Source organism: Coffea arabica, chromosome 4e (assembly GCF_036785885.1).
Source record: "Coffea arabica cultivar ET-39 chromosome 4e, Coffea Arabica ET-39 HiFi, whole genome shotgun sequence".
NCBI lineage: Eukaryota > Viridiplantae > Streptophyta > Magnoliopsida > Gentianales > Rubiaceae > Coffea > Coffea arabica.
The window spans coordinates 40,352,905-40,372,234 of record NC_092317.1 but is presented as its reverse complement, the minus strand read 5'-3'; the positions used below and the strand labels follow the sequence as shown (position 1 = coordinate 40,372,234).

Here is a 19,330-nt window from a genome sequence, read left to right as displayed (position 1 = left end):
TTGGTTTGCTTGTAGAATTGGTGAAGTTGTGGTTGGCTAATTGGGGCGGCAGTGGAAGGCTGTAAGAGGGAGTGTTTGGCCGTGCATGGTGAGGTTGTGGTGAAATGGAGGTTTTGTGAAATTGTGAAGGGCACTTTGGTCTTTTCACCTTGCTCCCTAACCTCGACTAAACTCTCAATTCTAATCTTATTTCCAACAATAATCCCCCAAGTGTGATTTGAAAGCCTAATTATACGTTAGTATACTTAAACTGTTTTATCGAATATATGCCGATTACGATTTAGTATTAAGGTTCCTGACATTCTTATTTTATTAATTACTTATTAAAATCAAGTTTGACCAATATATAAAAATCTAACATTTTATGCTAGTATGAAAAGAGAATTTAACCTAGCTCTACGAGTCTTAACTTAGATTAGCGGAACCAAGGAATTCATTATTTTGGAAATTATATTTTTTCCACGTAAACATGTTTTACGTACTTAATTGCAACAAGTAAAAGTAGTACTAGGAAATATTAGAGAAATAAAAGAATGTAATTGTCGTACGAAATGTTATTTATATAAGCATTTTCAGGGTTCTCACAGAGTCTAAAACACAATATAACACATTCATGGCTTTTGCATTTAAGGTGAGATGAGCTCTATCCACAGCAGTCAGTTCACTTCTTGTTTTCGGTCTAGATTTATGAGTATTTTCATCTATAAGAAAGGCATCATATGGACCTTCACTAATAATAAATCACAATTCAATATCAATTGATTGCAGAAAGATAATCATTCTTTCTTTTCAACTCACATAATTTGACCCATTAAACATAGGTGGTCTAATGACAGAATGTCCTTAAAAAATATGGCATTATTGGTTGTCATTTTTACTCCTAAGCCGATTGAGCTTAATCTCAAGGAGACCAAGCTCTGATACCAATTGTAAGGATCGAAGACAACCTAAGAGGGGATGAATTAGGTTGATTAAAAATCTAATTAAGTTATGAGCACTTTTTGTTCAATATGAAATTTACCCTCTTTTCTAAGTGATCACACAATGAATCAATTAATGAATGAACAAAAACACTTGAGAAAAGTAGAAGATATAAGCAATGTAAAGATCACAAACATAACAATAAGTAAATAAAAAGGAAAGAATTGCAAACCAATTAACTACCCAACTCCTCTTGAACTTGTAAATTAATTCAAACAAGATTCTTTAAGTTGATGAATTACAATCACTCTTGTGTACAAAGAAAGGTTCACATCCTCCTTACCCCGAACTCCACTCAGTCAAGTTAGGAAGTTTTACTATCTCTCAGGACAACCCTCACAGAACTACACTCATGAAGTATTCATTCACAAATGAAAAACTTACAATGAACCGCACACCACTAAGACTACAAATCTTCCTTGGAGAGTGTTTTCTCACTAAAACTACTCTAGATCTTTTGTATCTTCAGTGTGCAAAAGTTATTTGAAATTTTTGACCATGTTCTATTTATAGGAGACCAAGAAAGTGCTTCATTAATGTTTCCAATGGATAGAAAGTAGCTGAAGAGTCAACTAGCCGTTGGAGTATCGGGTGTCCGGTAATCTGATTTCTTGCGTCCGACAGCAGGCAGTGAGTTTGAAAAATCTTCTTCAATTCTATCGAACGTCCGGTGCTTGCGTCCGAAAGCAGACAATGAGTTAGAAGGAATATCTCAATTCTATCGGACGTCCGGTATTATCTTTGTGAGCGTCCGATAGCTTTTGTCGAATTTGAACGATCCTATCGGACGTCTGATACTTGCGTCCGATCGAGGTCAGTGAGTCAGGGGGAATGTCTTATTTCTTTCGGGCGTCCGGTGGTGGAGTTCTTCATGCGTCCGAAGTTGCGCAATGATTATCGGACGTCCGAACCAAGCGTCCGACAGCTTTCAGCAGCCTTTGTCCCTTTCATTTGCACTTGATCTTTGAATTTGATTTGTTTCATAACTGAAAATATTTCTTGAAGAGATATTAGTATTATCCATTGTTTTGTAAATATCAAAAGATAGGGATTAAGATCAACATGGTCAAATGGCCAAAAGACAGTAATGGTTTTGCCTCCCAAAAATCACTAAAATCTCACCCAGAAGTTGTAAATTTTTTACCAAAACACTACTTGTGATTTCTACAATGCAACCATGTTCTTAATTTAACAAGAAAACAACAAAAAAATGATGCATTAAGTCAAAACCGCCCTAAAAATGAAGAAAATTATTCTAATGCCTTTAAAGCTCAAAATTTCAAAAATTTAGATAACCCAACATTTTTCAGACCTTTTGCTAGCTAATGGTCATCTATTTTTGACAAAAAATAAGCACAAAAGATTCACTAATTTGATTTATTTTTTCACTTTGGCATTTCACAAACAGTTAACATGCATATACAACAACTATTCTTTTTTTTTCCTAATTTGTTCATGACCTATCCCAAAATTCAGCAACCCAACAACAAAGGAAGCCAGCAAAAATGAAAGAAAATTAAACAATGAAGCATTGATTTAATATGACAAAAAAAAACTAAAACTATACCTCAATAAATATGGAAATCTTTAGGTTGCTGTTTTTTGATGAAGTTTCCAAGCCTTGACTGATAGCTACCCTTTCTTTTTTTGTTGCGTGCGAGTATTTGAGAGAAAAGAGAAGGGAGCCGAGTCTAAGTTTGGGGGAGGAAGGGTGTTTTTCTCTTGTGTGTGTTTTTAGAGAAGATGTTGTGAATTGAGAGCAAGAAAACCAAATGGCTGAGAGAGTCTTCTGGAGTGGAGTCCTTTTTCCTAGTTCTTTGATGGTGTGTTTTCTATTGGAAGAAACAAGAAAAAGCCGAGATAGTCAATTGAGGGAAGAGTTGGAGTGTTAGATTGGTCGAAATGATAGTTTTTTACCAAAGACAAGAAAGAACCATGGGATAAAAATGATGAAATTTTCAACTGAAAAGAAAGGTCAAAAAATTGAGTGTAGGAATGGGTTAATAGTGGTTTTGGTAGGGAAAATGATTAAAATGTGTAAGTTTAGTCATGATTTGATTTTGATTTTTTTGCTTTTGATTTTGATTGATTTTTTTTCTTTTTCATAATTTTCTTTTCTTAAAATAAACCTACAAAAAAGGAGAAAAATATACATTAAGATGAAAGAAAATAAATGACTCATCACATAAAAATTTGACAAAAATTTGGTAAAAATTTGGTGTCTACAGTAGCATTGGTGGATTTGACTCGACATACTTTTCAACTAATGTCTTGTTATGAATCACCCATGAGAAGTGATAGTCACTAATTTTATACTTTGCATCCTGTTTTTTGATAGTCCCACCAGTGATGTAGTACCGCTTATATGGCTGCAGCAGATTAGCAAAATAACGAATGTCGTTTCCATAAATGACAGTTGAAACCTTAGTCCCCTATTCACAGAAAGAACCAAGCTAGGCAATAATAACCAAAAGGCTGAAGTTGAACATTCAAGGTAAGAAACATACAACAGCAAGTATGCAGAGGTTTTTTTTTTTTTTTTTGGAGGGAGAGGGAGAAGAAAACATATAACAACAATGTTTGAGTTGCAAGAAGCCAATCAATAAGAATAACCAGAGACATGTATGAAGAAAAATGGTAGAAAAACCAGAAAAGAATTAGACCAGAGACTACTATCAATTAATGTTATCAAGAGACTACTATTCTTTGCCTCATTTTCCTTAAAGGCAAAAAAAGCATTTCAGATGTAGGGATATGTAACAGGAGAAAACACGACACTTTTCGAAGGATTTGAAGTATCAAAAATCTAAAACGCTTTATGTATAGATACTTTAGCAGCTATTGGTCACGTTAGCAGTAGGGATTTTTCAGATTCTTTTCCTTCTCGAAACTTTCATTTTTTGGGAGGTAAGAAATAGAATTTTCATAAGTCCTCTGTACTTCGTTTTAGCCATTGAATGCACATTGAGACACTCAAATGCACCTAAGTTGTAACATTTTCAAATCACTATATATGATCTCTCATGCAGAAAGTTATACTGATTAGGCATGTATCATTGGTTAATAATAAACCTTGGAATATTGTAGGGTAAAATCATGTAAGTTAAATCAGAACTTCACTATAGTCAATTTGCAAGCATTGCTATTTTAAGTTCCAATGAAACAAAATTACCCAACAAACATAAAAAGAAACCAATATTAAAAAGTAATTAGCTTGAAATTAAATTGCACAAAGAAAAATTAAAAATCTGGACATGTTGATGATTTAGGAAATGTTAAATTGCTAAGATTAGCTTCAGTTTATATTATCTCAGAATCTGTTAAGATGAGACGCTAAAATCTGATAGGCGGTGATCCATTACTGTTTAACACATACGATTTCTCCACAACTTGCACAAGCACTGTCCACCTTGTCATCTTGTCTTGGACTTCATGTACTGAAAGGCATCTCCTTGCCATTGTTATCTATAATAATAAGAAAGACACACAATCAGTTTATAAGTTAAAAGAGAAGAAATTCTGGAACATTCAGGAAAACTGAAACTAAATCACAGAACAACATATTTACTTGGCAGCTATGCGAGAAGTTTCAAGAACTTCTCTAAATACAATATTTTTTGTCTGATCTGTTCTAGGTTTGTCAAAAAATGGAGGTTTAATGGGCACTTTGACTTGAGAAGTAGTTCTTGCTCGTGATAATGCAACATAGATGATACGGACCTCGATCAACTCGTTTCGAGAAACGTAGCACGCTTGCCCAATGATCTAGCGAGGTTGTCCAACGCTTGGATTGCGGGACCTAAAACCAAAATGGGTGACACGAATTGGTTGAAGGGTAGTAGAATGACGACTCCAATAGAGGTGATTACTCTAGTGGATAGGTCGGTGGAACAATCAAAGACCTTCGCGAGATTGCTCAAGAACCCTTGCCAGAAGCAAGTAAAGGATCGAATCCTCTCAATAATTGAAGAGAAACAAATCAGAATTTTATTATGAAAAATTGTGTACCCTTTAACCGTACAAAGTAAGCCTTTATATAGGTTAAGGGACTAATGAAACCCTAAGGAAAATAGGAAAGGAGGTTTGGCCACTCCTTGGCCAAGGTGGGTCGACCCATTAGTCAATAAAACAATCTAATCTAACTCAAAACAATTGAAACCTAGCACTAAGGCCCAAGGCCTAGTCGGCTATCCCACTTGGGGCCCACTTGAGTCTTGATGGGCTTGGATCATCGTGTAGACATCTCGATGATCAACTTCTAAACCTTTAATGTTCCTATGGAAGCCTTGAGTCAAGGCCGCCATCCATCTCGCCATCCGTGCACACATCAGTCCCCTCCTCTTGAGCAGAATTTGTCCTCAAATCTGGATGGCGATGAATGATACTAACAAGAGTTAATACTATGTGTGAGACCTCAAAATTTTACTTTTCTTTATAACCCTTATGTGAACTCACTTACCTTTAATTCTTGGTTGCTTTAATGGTTGAATTTGAGTCAAGGGAGTGAATTTTGTTAAGAAAAGTTTCACAATTTCAAGTTGTTAGAAAATCTAGAAATTTTCACAGGAGGCTCTGCGCAGTTTTGGGAAATTGGCTATAACTTTGTATAGGAAAGTCGGAATTGAGTTCCGTTTGTTGCGTTTGAAACTAGACTCAGATGGCTTCCTACAGTATAAAATTTAGAGTTTGATTCAATGTTTATAAATTCTAGGAAATTGGAAAAGTTGAATGAAAATTCTGCCCTGCACAAGTAAACATAGGAATGTTGTAGTAGTTTATGGCTCAATTTGGACCAACTTATGAACTAAATCTCTTTGAGATGTCTTCTAAAGATTCTTAGTATTTGAAGTCTAGTTTTTAACAAGCCAAGTTGTATAAATTTTTGATATTTATAACTCAAGTTATGATTTTCCTAAAGGAAGGGCATAAGTTAGGATTTTTGTGCATACTAGAGTTTTGGTGTGTGTTTTTGTGTGCATTTTGGTGGTGTGATTGTGAGAACTTGTAAAATCCCTTATATTTTCTTAAAAAATTCTCTTTTATTTGGAATCTATTATTTTACAATATCTTTACTACACATTCACTTCCTCAATAGATACAATTAATCATAGAACCAAGGGTTTTCCCTTTACTTTCATCGTTAATGTAAACTAGGATTTTTACATCTTTTGATAGTGTGATTAATTAATGAAGTATGTGTACTAAATTTGGTGGATAAGAAGAAGTATTAAACAAGAGAAAGTGTGTGATTAGAAGTGCTACTAATAAGTTAGTGAATCATAAGTTAAAACACAAGTGCAAGAGAGTTAAGGAAAATAGGCTGGATCCGACGTGCGCCGTTTGTTACCAGTGGAGTACCGCACTTGACCAATACTTTCTTACCATAATCTCTTTGTTTTATTTTATTTTTCCTTTCCCTAATTTTATCTTAATATGGCCAAAATTTTTGACTAAAAATAAGAGGAAAAACAAAATATCCAAGGCCTTGACTAAGACCTTTGACCAAAGACCATTCTAGTCTTTATCTTGTAAACTCTCCTCAAGGGCTATTCATTTTCTTCCTTCCTTGGCCGAACTAGAGAGAGAAAAGAGAGGAGAAACTTCACATTTCATCATGGATTTTGATTGATTTGGAGAGAAATCAACAAGAACCACAAATCTAAACCGATTAAACTTGCAACAAGATGACAAGGAAGCTTTGGGTGGAGTAATTTTGCTTGGGCAGCCTTGATGTTGTGTATTTCTTTGAGGTTTGAAGGTATTAAGCTAAGAAACTCTTCTTCTCTCTCTTATCTTGCATTTTATTGGATAGATGACTTGAATCTTAGAAGTTTTATGGATGATAACCTAGATTGGTGAAGATTGATGGAATTTCAACCTAGGGTTTCATTTTCCAGCATTAATGTTTAAATTCCAGCCTTGATATGCATTTTCCAGCCATGAGATGAACTTGATAGTTTTGATATGAGATGGTTTAACTTTGATGTGAACTTTCAAGCTTTGGTATATGGTTTTCCAGCTTTGGTTAAATTTCCAGCTTTAGTTATAAAATTCTAGCTTTAGTAGTGAAATTTTCAGCTTTGATGATGAACTGCCCTACTTCTAACCAGCTTCATTCGTCCATGTTAGAGGCCGAATTAGGCTTATGTCAAAACATGAAAGTTGTAGGAAATGATATTATATATCTTCCTGTAAAATTTCAGCTCGATCCGAGCACTGTAGCATGTGAAATGACCGTAATACCCCTGACTGCCAAAAGCTTCATTTTGCGGATAGTTTTGTGATTTCACACTTTTGGCTTCATTTTTCACCTTGATCCGTATAAAATCAGCCTTTGGCCAAAACACAAAACTTTTAATCCTATGTTTCAGCTTTGAAATGCATCTGAAAATGCCTCAATCGGAATTGTGTAGCCTGAGTTATTGTCATTTGAATTCAGTGCTGACAACCATACTAACAAGGACATTATGGTTCTGTAATCTGTAATTTTGACCAGGATCAATTGTGATCTGGGTTGAGTTGTCTTCATGAAAATTGTAACCCTTTGTCTTAGTTTCGAAACGGTATAAAGTCACACCAATCGGATAAACGTAACTCTAGTTGTGACGAAAATGTTATAAGATGTCGAATCTGCCATTTAGTCTTTTGCCTTCAACACTTGATTTCCGATTGTATTATTAAACTTGAGTCGTAATTGGATGATTTTGGAGCCTAATGGAAGGGCTATAGTGGTAACATTACTTGTGTGTGATTGTGGGGCTGAATTGAGAAAAATAATGAAGCCATAAATGGTTGAAAAATAGGTAAACACAAAGGGCGTGCCTCCCAAATTTTCACTCGAGAGTTAGGCATATGTACCTGCGACTTGAGCGACGATTTGAGGTCAAGTTGGACTTGGATCGCCTATGGTATTCGAGTTTTCTTTAGTCAGGGTATATAATCTAAAATTTTGCCGGAACTCATACCCTTGAAAAGTGAAAGTAGCGACCCTTTCAAAATACGATTTTCCCCGGTCTTTGATACCAAGTGTAACTTCTAAAGTCGAAACCATTTCTTGATCATAACTAAATGAGTGAGCATAAATTTTTCGGAATTTGATAAGAATCTTGAATACTACTTAAACGAGTTGCATTTACTTGATTTTCTTGAAGTGAAACTCCTATGTTTCGAACTCTAGAGAGTTTTACATTCGTAAATGATATTTTATCGTAGATTTGGACTCCAACTAAGGAGTTGGAACTGAACATGACTTTTGAGAGGCACTAGACCTTTGGTGAGTGCTTCCAAATACCTGATTGAACTGGACATTTGTTTTCAATACTTGCCCAATGTGATTTAATGATATATAATTTGTTTGATCGGACAAGAGTGTACTTTATCGCACTTGCCCTAAGATGATATATACTTGTTTATTGTTGCAATTGACTTGATATACTTGTATTTGACTTGTAAGTGCTGAGCGGCAGCATGTACCACACTCAATGTGAGTGGGAGGTGCCTTTCATTCCCGTCTCCGTACTTTTATTTTGATTCAGTCGATTGGAGATGTTATCTCATCGACTTCTTAGGGACCCAAACCCCATTGGCTAGTTAATCGAGTCGAGTCGGCAAGGGCTTGGTCGATTAGATAACGAACCATGGGTATCTAGTGTTGTCGAGTAGAGTGTTATCTCCTCGACTAATCGATAAACTCAAGTATTGCCACCAGTGTTTGTCTTGGAGTTCGGGCCCGGTAAAAGGTTTGGTTGGTGGACTGAGATTGGAATTAAGTAGTGTACTACTGGACTAGTTATTTTACTTGAAAGTTGACAGAGTGTCAACTAATACTTGATCAAACTCTGGTAAAGAAATGGGAATTTGGCTCCTGAGAGCCATCTGTATCCTTATACATTGATTGTTATTCAAAGTGTTACTGTTCTTTTGGAAAACAAAAAGAGTTTTCACTTGCTCATTTTGACATTTGTTATTTGAAGTGTTATTGCTCACTTTCATGAACTTGTTATGCTCGCTATTTTGCTACGTGATATTTGTACTTTTCAATAATGGTCAACTTGCTATTTGGAACCTCACTGGGCTTTTAGGTCATTCCATGCCATTTATTTTTCTTACAGGGGGTACAAGCGAGGCGTGAGACTGGTACAGGCTAGCGTAATCTAGTAGTTTTTAAATTTTGTGATTGTACTCGCGCTAGTGCTCGATTAGGACTGAATGTATCTGAAACTCATATCTTTTGATATATGTGGGATTGTATGAATGTTTGAAATAGAAATAAATGTACATATATGTTCCAAGTTTGGGAACTGTTATTCCCTTTACTCTTGAGGTTGTAACCTATTTTATTTGAAGTGAGTGAGTGAGTCCTGGCGAGAGTTGGGCAGGCGGTCCGCTAAATCCTGGGGTACGCCCTAGGGGGAGGTGGGGCTGTCATAGATGGTATCAGACCTGCTTCGCGTGGTCTCTGCGCGGGGTAAGGTTGGGCCAAGTGGTGATATGGTCCCAATTATATGAATACGTGTAAAAGACTTAGTGCTTTTCATTAGCGTAAGTTGTGAATTATGAAAGGTATAGGCATAAAACTTTTATCATGATACTTCAGGTAGATAGATATGTATGTCACGTAGGAATCTTAAACTTGGAAGATTTGCACTTGGGAGCGTACGGCCTGAAATGTGAATTCTCCTAGTTTTGGATTCTTGTACCCGAGTACCAAAAGTGGAAAGCACTCGAATAAGGGTCTATATCTCTATTGAATTAGAGATAAATTTGGATGGTGAACGTCAAGGTGTGAAAGATTCTAGTATTGGACTTGAGATTGAACTGATCAAGAAGAGTGGATCAATAAGTGTCGTCATGGATTGGTTTCGTGCATGTCTCGCTAGGGTTTCTATGGTTCTAGGTAAGTTGTGGTTGTACTATGAGTAAGAGAAAGTCACTTGAGAGTTGGAGGAAAATTCTATAGCATCAAGTTTTGTGCGAGCAAACGTTAGAATTTCGAGGACGAAATTCTTTTAAAGGGGAGAGAGTGTGAGACCTCGAAATTTTACTTTTCTTTATAACCCTTATGTGAACTCACTTACCTTTGATTCTTGGTTTCTTTAATGGTTGCATTTGAGTCAAGGGAGTGAATTTTATTAAGAAAAGTTTCACAATCTCAAGTTGTTAGAAAATCTAGAAATTTTCACAGGAGGCTCTGCGCAGTTTGGGGAAATTGGCTGTAACTTTGTATAGGAAAGTCAGAATTGAGTTCCGTTTGTTGCGTTTGAAACTAAACTCAGAGGGCTTCCTACGGTGTAAAATTTAGAGTTTGATTCAATGTCTATAAATTCTAGGAAATTGGCAAAGTTGAATGAAAATTCTGCCCTGCACAAGTAAACATAGGAATGTTGTAGTAACTTATGGCTCAATTTGGACCAACTTATGAACTAAATCTCTTTGAGATGTCTTCTAAAGATTCTTAGTATTTGAAGTCTAGTTTTTAACAAACCAAGTTGTATAAATGTTTTATATTTATAACTCAAGTTATGATTTTCCTAAAGGAAGGGCATAAGTTAGGGTTTTTGTGCATACTAGGGTTTTGGTGTGTATTTTTGTGTGCATTTTGGTGGTGTGATTGTGAGGACTTGTAAAATCCCTTATATTTTCTTAAAAATTTCTCTTTTATTTGGAATCCATTATTTTACAATAGCTTTACTACTCATTCACTTCCTCAATAGATACAATTAATCATAGAACCAAGGGTTTTCCCTTTACTTTCATCGTTAAGGTAAACTAGGATTTTTACGTCTTTTTTGATAGTGTGATTAATTGGTGAGGTATGTGTACTAAATTTGGTGGACAAGAAGAAGTATTAAGCAAGAGAAAGTGTGTGATTAGAAGTGCTACTAATAAGTTAGTGAATCATAAGTTAAAACACAAATGCAAGAGAGTTAAGGAAAATAGGCTTGATCCGACGTGCGCCGTTTGTTACCGGTGGAGTACCGTACTTGACCAATACTTTCTTACCATAATCTCCTTGTTTTATTTTATTTTTCCTTTCCCTAATTTTATCTTAAGATGACCGAAATTTTTGACTAAAAATAAGAGGAAAAATAAAATATCCAAGACCTTGACTAAGACCTTTGACCAAAGACCATTCTAGTCTTTATCTTGTAAACTCTCCTCAAGGGCTATTCAATTTTTTCCTCCCTTGGCCGAACTAGAGAGAGAGAAAAAAGTGGAGAAACTTCACATTTCATCTTGGGTTTTGATTGATTTGGAGAGAAATCAACAAGAACCACAAATCTAAACCGATTAAACTTGCAACAAGGTGACAAGAAAGCTTTGGGTGGAGTAATTTTGCTTGGGCAGTCTTGATGTTGTGTATTTCCTTGAGGTTTAAAGGTATTAAGCTAAGAAACTCTTCTTCTCTCTCTTATCTTGCATTTTATTGGATAGATGATTTGAATCTTAGAAGTTTTATGGACGATAACCTAGATTGGTGAAGATTGATGGAATTTCAACCCAGGGTTTCATTTTCCAGCTTTAATGTTTAAATTCCAGCCTTGATATACATTTTCCAGCCATGAGATGAACTTGATAGTTTTGATATGAGATGGTTTAACTTTGATGTGAACTTTCAAGCTTTGGTATATGGTTTTCCAGCTTTGGTTGAATTTCCAGCTTTAGTTATAAAATTCCAGCTTTAGTAGTGAAATTTTCAGCTTTGATGATGAACTGCCCTGCTTCTAACCAGCTTCATTCGTCCATGTTAGAGGCCGAATTAGGCTTAAGTCAAAACATGAAAGTTGTAAGAAATGATGTTATATATCTACCTGTAAAATTTCAGCTCTATATGAGTACTGTAGCATGTGAAATGACCGTAATACCCCTGACTGCCAAAAGTCTCATTTTGCGGACAGTTTTGTGATTTAACACTTTGGCTTCATTTTTCACCTTGATCCGTATAAAATCAGTCTTTGGCCAAAACACAAAACGTTTAGCCCTATGTTTTAGCTTTCCAATGCATCTGAAAACACCTCAATCGGAATTGTGTAGCCTGAGTTATTGTCATTTGAATTCAGTGCTGACAACCATACTGATAAGGACATTCTGGTTCTGTAATCTGTAATTTTGACCTCGATCAATTGTGATCTGGGTTGATTTGTCTTCATGAAAATTGTAGCCCTTTGTCTTAGCTTCGAAACGGTATAAATGTCACACTAATCAGATAAACGTAACTCTAGTTGTGACCAAAATGTTATAAGATGTCGAATCTGCCATTTAGTCTTTTGCCTTCAACACTTGATTTCCGATTGTATTATTAAACTTGTGTTGTAATTGGATGATTTTGGAGCCTAATGGAAGGGCTATGGTGGTAACATTACTTGTGTGTGATTGTGGGGCTGAATTGAGAAAAATAATGAAGCCATAAATGGTTGAAAAATAGGTAAACACAAAGGGTGTGCCGCCCAAATTTTCACTCGAGAGTTAGGCATATGTACCTGCGACTTTAGCGACGATTTGAGGTCAAGTTGGACTTGGATCGCCTATGGTATTCGAGTTTTCTTTAGTCAGGGTATATAATCTAAAATTTTGCCGGAACTCGTACCCTTGAAAAGTGAAAGTAGCGACCCTTTCAAAATACGATTTTCCCCGGTCTTTGATACCAAGTGTAACTTCTAAAGTCGAAACCACTTATTGATCATAACTAAACGAGCGGGCATGAATTTTTCAAAATTTGATAAGAATCTTGAATACTACTTAAACGAGTTTCATTTACTTGATTTTCTTGAGGTAAAACTCCTATGTTTTGAACTCTAGAGAGTTTTACATTCGTAAATGATATTTTATCGCAGATTTGGACTCCAACCAAGGAGTTGGACCTGAACGTGACTTTTGAGAGGCACTAGACCTTTGGTGAATGCTTTCAAATACCTGATTGAACTGGACACTTATTTTCAATACTTGACCAATGTGATTTAATGCTATGTAATTTGTTTGATCGGACAAGAGTGTACTTTATCGCATTTGCTCTAATATGATATATATTTGTTTATTATTGCAATTGATTTGATATACTTACACTTGACTTGTAAGTGTTGAGCGGCAGCATGTACCACACCCAATGTGAGTGGGAGGTGCCTCTCATTCCCGTCTCCGTACTTTTTATTACAAGAATTTTGGTCATCAGTGATAACTACTTTTCGTCACAAAAAATCAAAAAGTCATCACTGATGACCATTATTGACAACATTTCGGTTGTCGCAGGGTCATCACTGAATCTCCGTCGGTAAAAGTTTACAGTGACGACTTTAAAGTCGTCAGTAAATAGAAGCTTTTTTATGACAATCTATGTCGTCAGTAAAAGATGAAAGTATATAGTGACGACCTTAGAGTCGTCAGTGGATGAAACTTTTTTATGACAACATATGTCATCAGTAAAAGCTATAAATCTAGTGACGACTTCTTCTCTTGTCAGTGATGCATGAAGGAACGGTAGTGAGGGCATAGGGGAATTAATGACAACTTTGTTGTCAATAAACCCCTGATCAACTGTGGCAACAATCCCTTATCAATAGACAGTTTTGATTTGTAGACACCAAAATTTTAGTGTAATTTGCATTTACTATTTTTGTCTTAATTTTTATTTGCAGTGTTAGTTTTATTCACTTTTTAGTTTTTAGTTTTTTAGTTTTTTATTTTATTATTTTTATTTTTAAGTTTTAACATAGAATTTCTTGAAAAGAAAAGAAAAGCATTCAAAATTATGTTTTAGTTGTTTTGATTTAAATTCAATGTTTTCTTGAAAAAAAAAAAAAAAGACCGCGACATGCAGAGCTGCGTATTTTCGCAGCTTGCAAGGAAGGCCTCGGGCAGCCCTTTGGCTGCAATTTTAGAAGAGAAGGCTGGTGGTTCCAGGTGGCCAGACACCTGGCTAAAGGGAGGAAGCTTCCATGCAAGGTGTAAGGCTAAAATGGAAAGAAAGAGAAGCAGCAAAGGAGGACCGTGGGATGAAGGGTTTGGTATGAAGGTAGGTTGCATTTGGCAGTAGCCGACAGAGAGAAAAAAATGAGATCTGGAGAGGGCTAGAAAACAGGAGGGATATAGAGAGGTTTTGGGACGGCAAAAAAAGAAGGTAGGGGAGAAAAGAAAAGTGACGGCGAGTAAGAAAGAGAGAGAGAGCTGGGGTTGACGGGCTTGAGAAGGAGCAAAAGAAAAACAGGAGAGGACGGCTGAGGATAGCAAATAGGTTTGACGGCTAGGGTATTAGTGGGGAGCTTCCGTAAGAGAGAAAGGAGGTTTTGGGGAGGCTAGCTGGCGGTTGGGCAAGAGAAAAAACGCAGAAAAGGAACAAGGAGGGGGGAACGGCTGATGGAGGTTGGACGGCTAGAAAAAAAAGAGGCAGCTTCGAGGGAGTGGCTAGAAAAGAGAGAAAACTGAAGGAGAGTGGGCGGCTGAGAGAGAGGGGCAGCTAGGTTTTTGAGGAAAAGAGAAACGGAGAGTGAAAAAAGCTGAGAGAAAGGCATCGAGTGACGGCTGGTGAACGAAAGAAAGAGAAAACCACGAGAGAGCTCTAGAGTTTTTGGGCAGGCAGAGGAAAACTAAAAAGGAGAGAAAAGAGGGAGCTTTGGTAAGAAGAAAGCTACGGAGAAACGAAGGAAAACAGAGGGAGGCGAAGGGAGGAGGAACCAGATTTGAAGCTTCAGCAGAATTTCTGAGCTTCGTTCCAGCGGTCCTTACGACTTGCTTGAAATACCTCGCCTTCATTTGATCGCGCTAGCATCCTCAGGTAACTCTAGCCTTTCCTCTGGTTGGTTTTATACAACTCCCATGAAAATGCAAGCTTAGCAAACAAAGAGTTTTGGGTCATTTGCTGGGCTGCTTGTCGATGTGTGGTTTGGGATGTACCCCATGTTGCTCTGTGATTAAATTTGATGTCTTGAATTAAGGGGACTTGGATGTTGTTGGGGTTTCATTAGCTTCTTATTTGGTTTCTGGATTTGCACATTTAGTAGAGTTATTGCCGAAAAATGAAAACTTGACAAAAGTTATCTGTTTTGCCTTGCGAATCTGGTGCTAGAGAGGAGGATTGTTGAAACTCTGATCCTTGTATCGTTATATGATGCCTTTGTTTGGGTTAAGATTCCTGTGGGGTTGGCTAATAGATCCGCATGTGGTCACTGAAGTTCATTTCTGGAGTTGTAGAATATGGCTGATTCTTTGAGTCGTCTAGTCTCGGCTTGTTGCTCGCAGTAGTGTCGGCCAACCCTTTCCCTTTCCCTTGTATGTTTAGTATATTATCTTAATGCAATTTTTGGCTGGATTCTTGTTTGAGAGGATCCTTAAAATGGCCGCATGATGTTGCCGAAGTTCCAAAGCATGAAAGTTGCGGAACATTTTTCCAGATTTTTGCATGCTCTGTACCTCTATTTTCACATTGAAACATGAGAGTTGGGTAGCTAAGAGCTGGAAAGGATGAGTGGTTACATTGCCACTTTGATCCACGGTTGGGTTGTTTGAAGCCACTAGTTACGTTTAGATGGAAATGGTTGCATTCAAAACCCAGAAATTTGCAGCTTAAGAAACCAGCGAAAGAAAAGGAGGTTCCTGCTAAGAATGCATGAACTGTCGAACCTTTTGCCGCTGGTTTGCTGAGCTTGTTCCACAGTTTTATCATGTTTTGTTCTTCGATGATTCTCCTGCCACTGTTTTCCTTTCTTTCTTCCTCTTGCTTGCTGAAGTTTATGCTTGCCTTAGTTTTTCATTTGGGCTGTTTGCTACGGGATGGGATGCCATGTTTATGCTTGCCGGCATTTGTTTGTTGCAGCAACAGGCGTTGCCTGCAATTTGGAAACATCTGGTTACTCCGTTCTCTGTTTGGTTGTCACTGTCCAGAATCTGGTTTTTTCTGTGTTTGGGTCAAATACACGTCGCATTTTCTGTTTGTTCATCCGAGAATCTGGAGCTATGCTTGCTATGAATGTCGAGTCTTTTATTTTGTTCTTGATTGTAGGATGACAGATGTTTAAGTTAGTTTGGGTTGCTTTTTGTATGAGTACATCTTGGTTGAATGACAGGAGTTGCAGAGATTGTGTTGTCTGGGAATGGAAATTGCAGAAGCATTCTTTACGTGGTTGCATAGAACTTGCATGTAAATGACTTCCAAAAATTGCACTCTAACCCCTTGGCTTCTATCTAATGCTTCTATGGCCCGAATAATTGGACAAACCAATCAAATTGGCCCCTTTAACTTCTTTGATTGTTTCAATTGGGTCCTTGTTGGTTTCAACTTGATGAATATGAGTTGTTTAGTTTACCTGAATGATTCAATTTCATGTTTATTTCCATTTCGTGTGATTATTTCTTAATTAAATTGGTACCCTGATCCTTTTTATTGTTTTGGAAGGTAAATTAGTAATTTCACTCCGTTAGGGCATCGATTCAAGGGAGGTACACTCTATCCCTTATTATGATCTTGTTTGACCCTATGTGATCCAACGTGCCAAGTGAGAATTGCATGTCTACTTTGCTTTCCTTGCTTTTCCTTAATTCCTTTCATTTATTTCATTTACTTTTGCTTTTATTAAGTCATCCTTTTATTTATTTATGGGGTATGTGTACACCTCTTGGCTTGTAATAGATAGGGCTTGGAGAGCATTTTTGTCCATTTTCCCTCTTCCCCTTTTGTTTTAGTTAGCAAATGTAATAGGTTCATTAGATTGATTGCTTGCTTTTGTTGCTACGTGTTAATTTGCTTTATTAGGCTCTTGCATTTAGTCAAGCATGCTAAGTGTTATGTGTTACGTGTTTATAGGTGATTGGCATGTCTACTTGCTTTCTATAGTCATAGATGAATGTAATGGATGAATGCACGTCACCACACTAGTCCAACGCTAGTTGTGGCTCATTGTCCCGTTTTCCACTAGTCCAACGCTAGTAGGAATTCATAGATATGGGTTAGTCCAACGCTAGACCCTTAGGGATTTCCCTCGCTAGTTCATACTTGCATGTTTCACTACATTTCATGCATTTTTCTTAGTTTTCTAGCATTTGGCATGCCCCTCCAAACCTTTCCCATTCATTTTAGGTTTTTGCATCTTCATGCTAGTTATAGGGTACATTTGCTTGAGAGTCCCCTTTAGATAAGGGAAACGAGCGAGTGTGGCTACAAAATAGCCTTAGCACGCTAGTTCTTCCTTCTAATCAAAGGGAAAATTAAAGTCATGAAGTTAGGAGTCATTCCCGTACCCGACTTGATGCATTCCTATAGGTTCATACACTTTCATTCTCATCATGTCACTCCCTCACCCTCTTATCCACATTTTCTCACTACTTATATCCTTCTCAATACAAATGCCATGTTCACAACATTTTTTTCTTCTTGTCACTTGTTTTTCTACCTCACAAATTGCACCCAATTGCACTTATATGTATCTACTATCATATTTTCATCCATTTGCACACAAACACCTTTATTTTCCCAATTTGCACACATGCACTTGTCTTACATTCGCACACATGCACGTTTTCTTACATTTTCACACGTGCACTCATATTTGAGTCTTCATTTGCATCATTCGCGACCTCTATGAGGACTTTCCTTATTGGCCACCACAACTCATGTGGTTGGGACCAAAAAGCCTCGTAAGAGACATTTTAGATTTAGGATTGCATTTCTTTTTCATATCCATTAGTCATATCCAACATGCAACGCATATTTTGGGTAGAAGAATTAGGAAACGTGGGGCTAAATCGCGCAACTAGTTTTGGCTAGGGTAAGGGAGTGCCTTAGGCTTTGCCTTTGCCTTCTCCCTTGTCAAATGTGACCCCCGATCCCTTTCTTTGGTTACGTAGACCTAAAAGTTCTTAAAAAGGGGTTTGTTTACTTTGCTTTTCAAAAAATTCATTTTTGGGTGACTTGGTACACCCTAACTCTATACCAAGTGGCGACTCCATTTTCCATGTAAAAAACCCTTTTTGAACTCTGTTTGGCCAAATCGTCGCATTTTCAAGTCCCACGGCCTTTTATTTTCATTTTCACACACATTCACATACATATTCCACACACTACTTTCACACAATCAAAAAGTGGGGCGCGACAGTTGGCGACTCCACTGGGGACTTCCTAAGTGGGTCCAAGCATTTGATTTAGCTATTCTTTTCCTTTTTCTACCCTTTTTATGCATAGCATTTGGATATTAGGGTTGCATTTTCCATTTTAGGACTTTTTGCCTCACGCGCATATCAAACTATTCCCTCATTCACGTATGTTTGATTGGTTGTTTGGATGTATGTTGTACTTGATTCCGCGCTTGGCATTGCATTTGGGTGGGGGATATTACCCTAGAGTCTCGCGTTGGTTCTTGATCCCTCCCCTCCAAACGAGCACTTGCATACGTGCATACGCTTTACTTTTTTACCCATCATTTATTTTTCTTTTAGTGGCTTGTCACGCCACTCCACCCTATTAGGATATTAGGCGACCCACTTGGATGTGTGATCGCGACACGATGTGTGCGTAGCACGATCCGAGGGGTCACTCAATCTTTCATTTTAAGCTTTGGGTTTATAGCCTTTAGCTTTTAGTCGAAGGTTGAGGATTTTTGATAGATTCACTCATGACATGTAGCCGTGACACGATGTGTGCGTAGCAATGTCTGAGGAATCGCTCGAGCCACCGACGAAGAACCTTGGGATTGATGACCCTTGGTTTCCAAGTCTGAAGGCTCGGGGACCTAAAACCTATCGAGTCTAGATGCATTAGTGAGCCCCAACCTCATGCATCCATGATAGTTTACCTAGGGTAGAGTCTGCCTTACCCTATTAGGGACACTATTCACGAGGGGAGGGATCCAACCCCTTTTTCCCTTTTATTGCTTTGTATTGATTTTATTGCTTTATCTCGTTGCTACAATGTGTTATGTGTATTTATCTGGCTGAACTAACTTTTCTTGGTTTTGTGTCCCCATTGCATTCACAAACCCTAGCAAATAAGAGGTCTGGCATGGCCTTCTTTTAGAATCTACCCTTGTAGATAAGTTATTGCACGTTTAAAGATTTTGGTATGTTGCATTCATAGATTAATAATTGCATATTATTTTAGGCCTACCCTGGCAAATAAAGGGTCCCTTAGGTCATATTTCATTTCAAACTGCATGTTTTATCTGTGAGAACCCGTAAATACCCTAATCATTTTCCTAGGGTTTTTCCCCTTTCATGGCATGTTTTCTGCATTTTCTGGCTTAGAAAAATTTTCTTGGTGAATTTTATGAGTAATTATAGTTTTTAGATGATTTTTCTAGTATTGGATAGTTTTTGAAAAATCAAGAATATATAATGGACGTGAGACCCACTAGTGCGAAAAGTTCGG

At 37.2% G+C, this 19,330-nt stretch overlaps 1 long non-coding RNA gene across 1 annotated transcript in view; it reads right to left on the bottom strand.

Annotated features, from left to right (window-relative positions):
• Positions 1-4,189: 4,189 nt before the first annotated feature.
• LOC140005785 (uncharacterized) overlaps positions 4,190-19,330 on the bottom strand; it is a 33,180-nt gene continuing 18,039 nt past the window's right edge. Inside the window, exon 4 of the long non-coding RNA XR_011813353.1 lies at positions 4,190-4,446. This is a non-coding gene — a long non-coding RNA (uncharacterized lncRNA). The remainder of the gene's footprint in view (positions 4,447-19,330) is intronic.